At 39.2% G+C, this 9151-nt stretch overlaps 1 pseudogene; it reads right to left on the bottom strand.

Moving 5' to 3' along the window:
- Window positions 1-6804: 6804 nt before the first annotated feature.
- LOC143435732 (core histone macro-H2A.2 pseudogene) lies at window positions 6805-7994 on the bottom strand (annotated as a pseudogene).
- Between the last annotated feature and the right edge of the window lie 1157 nt (window positions 7995-9151).

Genomic DNA, 9151 nt, shown 5'->3' with positions numbered 1-9151 from the left:
TTGCAATACACCTGATATAGAGAAGGGTCAGGGCAGTGAAACATAGATTTCAACTCCATATGTCAGATGTCACGTTATCCTTAATTAAGGACAAGCCCAACAGAAAATGCTATCAATTCAAAACATGATTCAAAATGAAAAAAACATTTTTGTGCACACAAAATTCAGATATGCTTATATGCTAATCAATTTTTTAATCTGAGCCACATTGTTAAGAACTTAAACTTAGTGACACCCATTATGGATATCAATGGAAATGTAATTTTATAATAAATTTCTTGAGACTATTTTTCTAAGTAAAAGTCCCCTGGTATAATTAGGGCTGGCATTAAACTTTTGATCTTGCCTTGGCTTCTTAAATACTGGGATTCTATGCAAGTTGAAGAACTCACATATGTTCCCCACAAAGCAAAAGTGAGGGAGTATAGGTTTGAACGGTAATTTGCTAATATCCACTGTTCAGTTTTCCGGTAAACAGAATTGTGATCTAAAAAATTAACTCTACATTTGAGCTGAAAAAATAGAACTAAGTAAAAATTAAGTGCAACGAAATGGTCTGTAGCCTGGAACACATGCCTAATATTACACATGAATTTAAATTTGGATTAAAGGTATTCTGCAAAAACTCAAAATCTAGAGAAAGTTGCAGTAAAATCTATTAACTCAGTGTCTGAGTCTTTGGGTATAAGAGCCAACAAACTTAGATTTTTCAATTAGTTGTGTGTATTTAAATGAGATAAACCACGTGGCATTTGTATGGTTTTTTTTGCCCCCTTCTCTTAAGTACAGATATTGCAACTTGTTGGTAAATGATCAAATTAAAAAAAAAAACAAACAAAAAAAAACAAAAAAACAGAGTCCAAAAGTTACTTTAGCTTGCTATAGACTCTAAGTAGATTTATGAATATTACACTAAAATTGTATGGGGAAAAATGAATAACATGTTTAAAATTGGCAGGAGTTGTGTGAGTGCATAGAGAGCAACCTACAAGAGGCAAAGGGAAGGGGGTGGTGCGGGATGGGAGGGGGAGGTTGTGGAGGGGTACCCGGGAGATCAATTGAAATGTAAACGAATAAAGTAATTAATAAAACATTGTTAGTGTGCTCTTAAGAATGCAAAGAAATAATTGAGATCAGCTCCCACTAAAATGATCAAAACGTAACAAGTAGGCTGAGTGATGATGTATACTTCTTAATGACAGAGAAGCATGTGCATGAAGCCTTTGGAATGCTTACGTGAGAATAAACTAGTCTCAGTTTGGGGTTTCCTGTTCTTGTTTTGAGAAAGTACGCATACTTCCTATGACTTTACACTGCCTAAATGTTTATCACAGCTGCAGTGTCCCTCATATAAGACAGGGTGTTGATGTGAGAAGACTGGAAGTGGGTACATCCACTCTAAGTGCTGTTATCAGGAGTCCAGTTTTGATGAGGGCCAATTGTTTAGTGTTCTGTATCCCAGCTTCTAGCCAGACACAGCCACTGAGAATGTAAAGCATGGATAGTAAGACAGAAGGGCTGAAAATTAAGCAACTTAGCTCGTAACAGAATCTATTACTTTTAACTCATTTAACATTTGTCTTCAATTGTGAGCCTTGTCTTTGGATTACTCAGATCAACATAGCAACCCTCAGTCTGTAATGTATAGAGTGGAGAAATATACAAACGTTGTAAGTACAGAGTCAGATCATAAGGCTCTCCTAATCTGTGTCACACATAGTATATTAAATTTAAAAATATCCCTTAAGATTTTGTATTTTTGAGTTTTATTTAATTTTTAATTAAATAATTATGTCATTTTCCCACGTTCCTATCCTTCCTTCACCACTTATTACTTTCTCTCCCCAGGTGCTTTCTGTCAAACTCCTGGCCTTTTTTCTTTCATATTGATTATTACATGTGTATGTTTTAGGACAGATTGTTCTGTCCCTTCATTATTATTTCCTAAATATGATTTCATGGCTGAGCACTTTGTATTTGATAACCAGTTAGTACGCTGACCAGAAGGTAAGATGTTCTCTCTCCCTACCCATTAGTTGCCCGTAGTTCTTTCTCTGGGAATGTGAGACTAAGAACTCACATTCATTTGTGTGAGAGTTCCTGCCTTCTCTGCTGCAATTATACTGACGATGGCATTGTTCAATTCTTGTTGAGTAGTCATCCCATCTAGTGAGTCCCACCTGCCATTTCTAGGACATAATCTCACCGCACTTGTGCTGGTCCTCTGTCTCTTACGATCTTTTCATTCTCTCTTCTCTGATTCTCACTGAGCCTTAAAGACGGGAATTGTGTGGTAGAGGTGGCCATTGGGAATGGGCACCCCTTGACCAGCTGGGTTTTTTTTTTTGTTTGTTTGTTTGTTTGTTTGTTTGTTTTTTTGGCATTTGACTCCTTGTGGTTTTCTTTCATGTTCTCTGTCTGCAGGAAAGAGATGTTTCTTTGATGAGGTGTGAGAGTTACTCATGTCGGTGGGTATAAGGATGTTAGGAGTCAATCGTGTTGGTTTAGGAAACTGGCAGTGGTGGACTTTCTTCTAAGATTCATGATCACAATGCCCTCAGGAGGTTGGTCCGGTTTGCAGTGCCAGAGGTGATTTCCCTTCAGCTGAGTATGCCTTAAGTGCAGTTGATAGCTGTTCATTAGCCCCGAGATATGAGGGCCACTATTATACCCTTAGTGTATACCACCTTACTATGTGGGTCATTGCTGTGCATCTGACGCCTTCTTCTGAACATTAAAGCCACTTTAAATCAAAAGTACACATAGATCTTCAAACACACGCACATACACCTAGGTTTCTAAAATTTTAAATAAATCCTTTATTCTTATTGCAATTCCAGCTATCTGGTGAAATTATATATTTTTTAAATCTGTAAGATAATTGAGTTGAGAATGATTTTGTACCTAAATTGTTTTAAAGTGTCTTTTCACTCACTGGTACTCTGTTCTATTTTTCTGGGTCACATATACCACCGCCCCAAAGCACTTTCCCGATATCCAATCTTCTTAATGTGAATTTTATCTTGTGACATTATTCATGTTCACAGTGTCCTGACACCAGTCATTTGTCTCTCCTCACATCTGATTCTCTATGATGTATAACCATTGCATTAAACAAATTGTGTTGTTCAAACCACACAAGTCTCTAAATTTACAGTGACACAATTTTTTTTGAGCAGAGTGACCTGCTGTAAGTGCTTAACCTGCTGGGCTTAAGCAATCAAACCGTTGCCCATGGCTTCTTCAGTATAATGCACTAGGGCTGTTATTACCGTCATATTCTCTGTGCTGTAGAGCAATCAGTGTTTTGTGAATTGAAAGGTATAAACAAACATTCATAGTAAGTTATGGAATTTGTGGATATTATGAAATCATAGAACTTGAATGCTGTGAACTTAATTTGAAAGTATCAATGTAAATTGTTCTCTTCATGGACCATTTTATTGTCTGACTGTTTATGTTTGACTCCTGTAGCACTGTGCTGGAGTGATCTGAGCTCAAAAAAAAAGTGCTACTTTATCTCAGTTTCAATAAAGAGAGTTGTTACATTTATGTCTAACTTTCCAGGACCAAGAATACCCAAATATCTAGTCGCATGCACTTGAGATATAGGAGTAACAGTGTCATCTGGAAGAAATTATTTTTTGAATTGGTGAGCTGATTAGGCTGTCCTCCAGATGAGAGTGGGAAACATTGTAGCAGCTTGTTTAGGCTTCAATATAGCAAACAGGTGAAGAAGGAAATATTGTATCTTCCTTTTCCTTAATTCTTTAAAATGTATTTATTTATTTTTATGTATATAAGTGTTTTGCCTGCATAAATATGGACCTGATAACCACAGAGGCCAGAGCAGACATTGGATCCCCTGGACATGGAGTTACAGGTAGTGATGAGCCCCAAGTGGGTGCTGGGAATTGAATCACAGCTTAGTCTCTGGAAGGTCAGCCAGTACTCTTGTCCACTAAATGATTTCTCATAGCTCCTTTGATTTTGGTTTTTGATCTTTGGTGCTAGTTGCTCCTGCCCTGGGCTCATCCAGTTCTGCTGCCATCATCCTCAGGTGGCAATCTCTTCCAAAGAGCGCCTAGGTTGCATTTATTCATTCACCTTGACCACCTAACTCTTTTGTGTAAAATGTCACACCATCCCTCTAGCCAATGCCTTTCTGTCTTTTCATTTATTAACTTATTAACTTAACTCGTGAACTTAATTTCTATCCCTTTAGTTTATCATTCTAGTATATTGTGTGATGCAATTACATATCACAACCATAATGTATTTTCTGGGAGTGTATAATTTGTGAGCCCAAATTATGAGGCTCTCTGGAGCAACAACCTCTCATCACTCACTTTGCTCTCTATGCTTTTTTTTCTACCAAAAACTTGGCTTTCAGGAATAGCAGATTTGGGATGTTTTCTTGTATAATGAAAATAAAGTAAATATCATCAGTATATGAGAAATAAATATCCATTTGCATATATATACACATGCAAAACAGGCATGCATACATGTGTGGATACACACAAACACACATTTTTTTTTTGTAGACAGATGTTATAGATCAGTGGTTCTCAACTTTCCTAATGCTGTGACCCTTTAATATGTTTCTTTATGTTATCGTGACTACCAACCACAAAATTGTTTATTTATTATTTTATAACTACCGGTATAAATTATAATGTAAATATCTGAAATGTAGGATAGTTGATATGTGACCCTTTTTGAGAGTCTTAACACATAAATTAAAAACCACTGGAAAAATATATAATGTAATATATATATATATATATATATATATATATCTCCACACCCATGAGTATATGGTAAGCAGGCTGTTGGTTATACAAATAAATAGCAAATAAATAAATAAGAGGACATGAAGGTCAAAGCAAGCGGGGATGAGTGATGAATACTGAATGTGACAAGAGTTGGAGGAAAGAGAGACAGTTGAAGGGAATTAAATACATTGCATGCATGTTAAATATGCTTTGGAGTACAATTAAGAAACAGAGTATCGAGTACAAAAATAACTATAAAGCACAATTATAAAGAAAATACTAAAACTAAATTTACCAACATGAAATTTAGTAATGAATTATTTAATAAAAGCTCAGCAGGTAAGAGTAGTCATTACTTTTCTTAAGGACCCAGGTTCCTCTCTCAGCACTCACATGGGGGCTCACAAGCATTACTAACTCCAATTTCAAGAGATCCAATGCCCTGTCCTGGCCTCTGCAGCATGGCATATGTGAAGTGCACATAAATCCATGCTGGCAAAACACCTACAGACTTTAAAGTTTTTAAATGAATTTACAAAACTAACAAGGGAATCTCCTTGTCTGTTGATTCAGCTTCTGTTAAAATATTTAAACAAAAGTCTGGCTTATAGGATTGTTATCAACACCCTAGATAAAGCGACATCTTCTCTTCAGGGGTGATTATCTACTTGAGGCTGAGTCAAGGCAAGGACAAGAATCAGACGTAGAGAAATCAGACAGGAAGTGGAGGTGACATCTGCTGTGGAAAGAGATCAAGGGGAAATTATGAGCGTCAGCGTAAAGAAAGAAGGAAAGATGAGAAGGCACTCACATTCATGAACATTCTACAAGCACAGATAATTGGGTTTAAAGTTGGGATGTTGGTCAGCATTTCTTGTGAGGACCTCCTTTTTCTAAGGTCTCCCTACAAACATTAGCCATTCCCTGTGTGTCCCATTTCATTAGCCATTGCTTGTGTGCACTGTACCATTCTGCCGCTCATTTCTAGTTTTAAAATGCCACTTTCCAAGTATGAAGAGAGAACATATAAAAATGATGTTAACAAGAATTATGAAAGACTTGTAAACAAGCAATGCTTTGCTTTGTCTAAAACTATGAATCAGTACGGAAAGCAGTCAATGGGCAGGAGGTTCACCTATGGGATGGTGGAGGATGGAAACCAGAGGGTGGTTGCCCCAGTCAACCATCATGCAACTTGACAAAAAATGTTATTTTAATTACCAAAATCGTAAGAGACATTTCCAAGAGCATAGAGCAAATGAAGAAACATCAATCCTTTTTCAAAACTACTCTCACTCACTCACAATTTTAATCTGTGACTCCCTATACTTAACAACCATTCTTTGCAAAATTCTTTTTTTAAGACACTAAATCGTTATTTTTCTTTTTCAAACAAAAACAAACAAAAAAAGCCAAAACCAAAAAAAAAAAAAAAAAAAAAAAAACAAAAAAAAGCTGTACAAATAAAACTTCTGAAACAAAACCCTTTTAAGTGTAGTTACAAATATTCTGGGCGTCATGGAGGAGACCCTATAACATAAAAGCTCCCCATGGTTTTTTTTCTCATTTTTCTCTCCACTGAGGGAGACAGCCAGTATATATAGGTTAGACAGTCACGTCCTTTTCACTTGGAAAAAGGAGGAACCAAACACGTAGGAACTTTGAATGGATTGTGTGTGTGTGTGTGTGTGTGTGTGTGTGTGTGTGTGTGTGTGTGTGTGTGTGTATGAGAGTGTGTAAAAGTCAATGCTATAAATCTAAACAAGGTCTATTTTTATGTTTCTTTTTGTTTGTTTGTTTTTAAAAAAGTTATAAAAAAAACAGGAAGAAAAACACACGTAAAGAACCCCTTGGTGAAGACCTGGTTAATTGTGGAAGAGAGACCTTTTGTAGTGAGAATATAAAACGCACTGGGTCCCTTCCCCAGGCAGGCAGGACCTGTTCCTGCTGCCTTGGCTCACCCTCTCAGCCACCCACTCTGCTCCCATCACCCTTCTGCAATTCTTTAAAAAATAAAAACCCCGCTCTTGTGCCATCACACTGATCCACACTGATCCGCCTTCTTCCCCGCTGGAGAGAGCTACTTGGTGTCTGGTTTGGCTATCTCTTGCTCATTGATGCCGATACTTTCGCTGTCGCAGAGCAGGAAGTACACGTTCTTCAGGGAGGAAGAGCTTGAGTCGTCAAAGTGGGCAGAGAGGGCCTTGAGGGTCACCTGGGCGGCCGTCTATTTGGGAAAGCACTGGGGAACGGTGGGAAGGTGACAGATTTAAGCTTCTTGTCCTCAGCCGCGGACAGGCAGCTTTTGATGGTCTCTTCCAGCTGTTCTTCACATTTGTCCAAGCCCCACTGGGGGATGTGACAGTGGATGGCAAGTTTGGCTGTGAGTCCACTGGATTGGCTGACGGCAGCTTCAGCAACTTCCAAAGGGCCTTGGGACTTGTGAAGCTCCTTTACTGTTTCCAAGAACTCTTTACCCCCGGCCTTTTCCAAGGCTTTACCTGTCTTTTCCTTGAGGTCAGTTTCGGCTGTGGTTGGGTGGTCGATGCCCTCCACCTTCATGGAGTCAATATGGCTGATGTCACTCTGGGGCAGGGACAGCTTCTGCCCCAGAATGAGGCTCTTAGAAGACAGGATGGTGAAGCCATCCCCACCCCGGCCTGTCTTCCGAGGTGGAATTTGATGTTCCTTCTTTATTGCTGACCTTTGCTTTGGACTTCTTGGATGTCGGTGGCTTGGTAGCCTTGGATTTCCTACCCCCATTCTTGCCTGATGCGGCTTTCTTCTTTACTCTGGGGGTGGGGAGAGGATCCTTTCTGACTTGCCTTTGGTCCCTTGCTTTTTGACCAGAAGTTCAGGGTGAATGCTCGGCAGGACACCCCCACTGGCGATAGTCACTCCTTTCAGCAGCTGGTTGAGCTCCTCATCATTGGCAACAGCCAGCAGGATGTGTCTGGGGGCTATCCGGGCCTTCTTGTTGTCCCTCGCAGCGTTCCCAGCCAACTCTAGGATTTCCTCTGTCAGGTACTCAATGACTGCGGCCATGTAGACCGGAGCACCCATGCTGATCCGGTACTGGAAGGTTCCTTTTTTCAGGTAGCGCATCAACCGCCCTACTGGAAAGATGACACCAGCCCTGGCTGACCGGGACAGCTTGGACATTTTCTTCTTCCCGCTCCGGCCTGACATCTTGCCTCAGTTTTCCTCTCAGTTTGTTGCCAGAGTGGTCTCTTGGCACTTACACAATACTGGTGCTGCACTTTGGGCTCTGGGCGACCAGTGGCCTAGTGCTCGACAATCCTGGCCACAGATTGGGGGGGGGGGGGGGGCCGGGGGGGAGAGCTCTTTGCAAAATTCTGAAGAGAGCCGTTTTATGAGTGGTTGTATATGAGACCTAGGTCTCTCTGCCTTAGTACTCACTATAACACATTCATTCCAAAGGAAGAGAAGACTATGGCATATCTTCTCTTCTCATTCCTTTACTCTTCTTTCTTTGCCAACCTAGTTTCTGTATTTACTCAGGAGTTGTGCATAGGAACAGCTAAGGGGACAAGTCTCTCCTTCTTATCCTCATGCACCTTCTATGCCAACCCTCCATGCTGGTAATAAAGACCCCTAATTGTGCCCTGTCATATCACTCTAAGGAAGACGTTTCTTAGATGGAGAAAAAAAAAAACCAAAATGTAACATGTTAATATGCTTGAATATTATTGAGTGCTGAAAAGATCAAAGAGCTGAAACATCCAACAGCATTGAAGATCCTGACGAGCATCGTGCTTAGTAGAAAAAGCCAGCCATAACAGACTGCACACTGCACTGTTCTACTTGTGTTAAGTTTCCAGAGCAGACCAGCTTGTAAAGGCAGAAACTAGATTCATGGCTACTATGAACCCATTTTTTTTTATACAAATGTATTATGTAATTAGTAATTATTATTCAATGAAAGATTGTCTATTAGTCTATGTCTGTCTGTCTGTCTGTCTGCCTATTTCCACCTGGCTCTGTCTATATGTCCTCTGATTTGCTTTCTCTGATATAGAATTTCTTTGCAGTCCTGGCTGGCATTGAACTTGATATGCAGAACAGGCTTGCTTCTAAATTACAGTGAATCACCTGTCTGATTTTTATGTACTTGGATTAAAGGTTTAATTTTGATACTCTAATGAAAGTTAAACATTTTAGGGTAAGAAACTCTTCTTAATTAAATATCAATAATGTCACAATATTTAAAGATTCTAATCCCTACCAGCAATAACATTACATGAAGTTTAATCTGAATATCTGGCTTATTCTGATTAAATACTACCACGAAAACTGCAATAAAAAAATAAGTCAAACTTAATGCGTAAACAAATACAGTTGAATCATAGATT

Source organism: Arvicanthis niloticus, chromosome 22 (assembly GCF_011762505.2).
Source record: "Arvicanthis niloticus isolate mArvNil1 chromosome 22, mArvNil1.pat.X, whole genome shotgun sequence".
In the NCBI taxonomy this organism is placed as follows: Eukaryota; Metazoa; Chordata; class Mammalia; order Rodentia; family Muridae; genus Arvicanthis; species Arvicanthis niloticus.
Note: the sequence above shows the minus strand (reverse complement) of the source record. Positions and strands in the feature narration are given on the sequence as shown.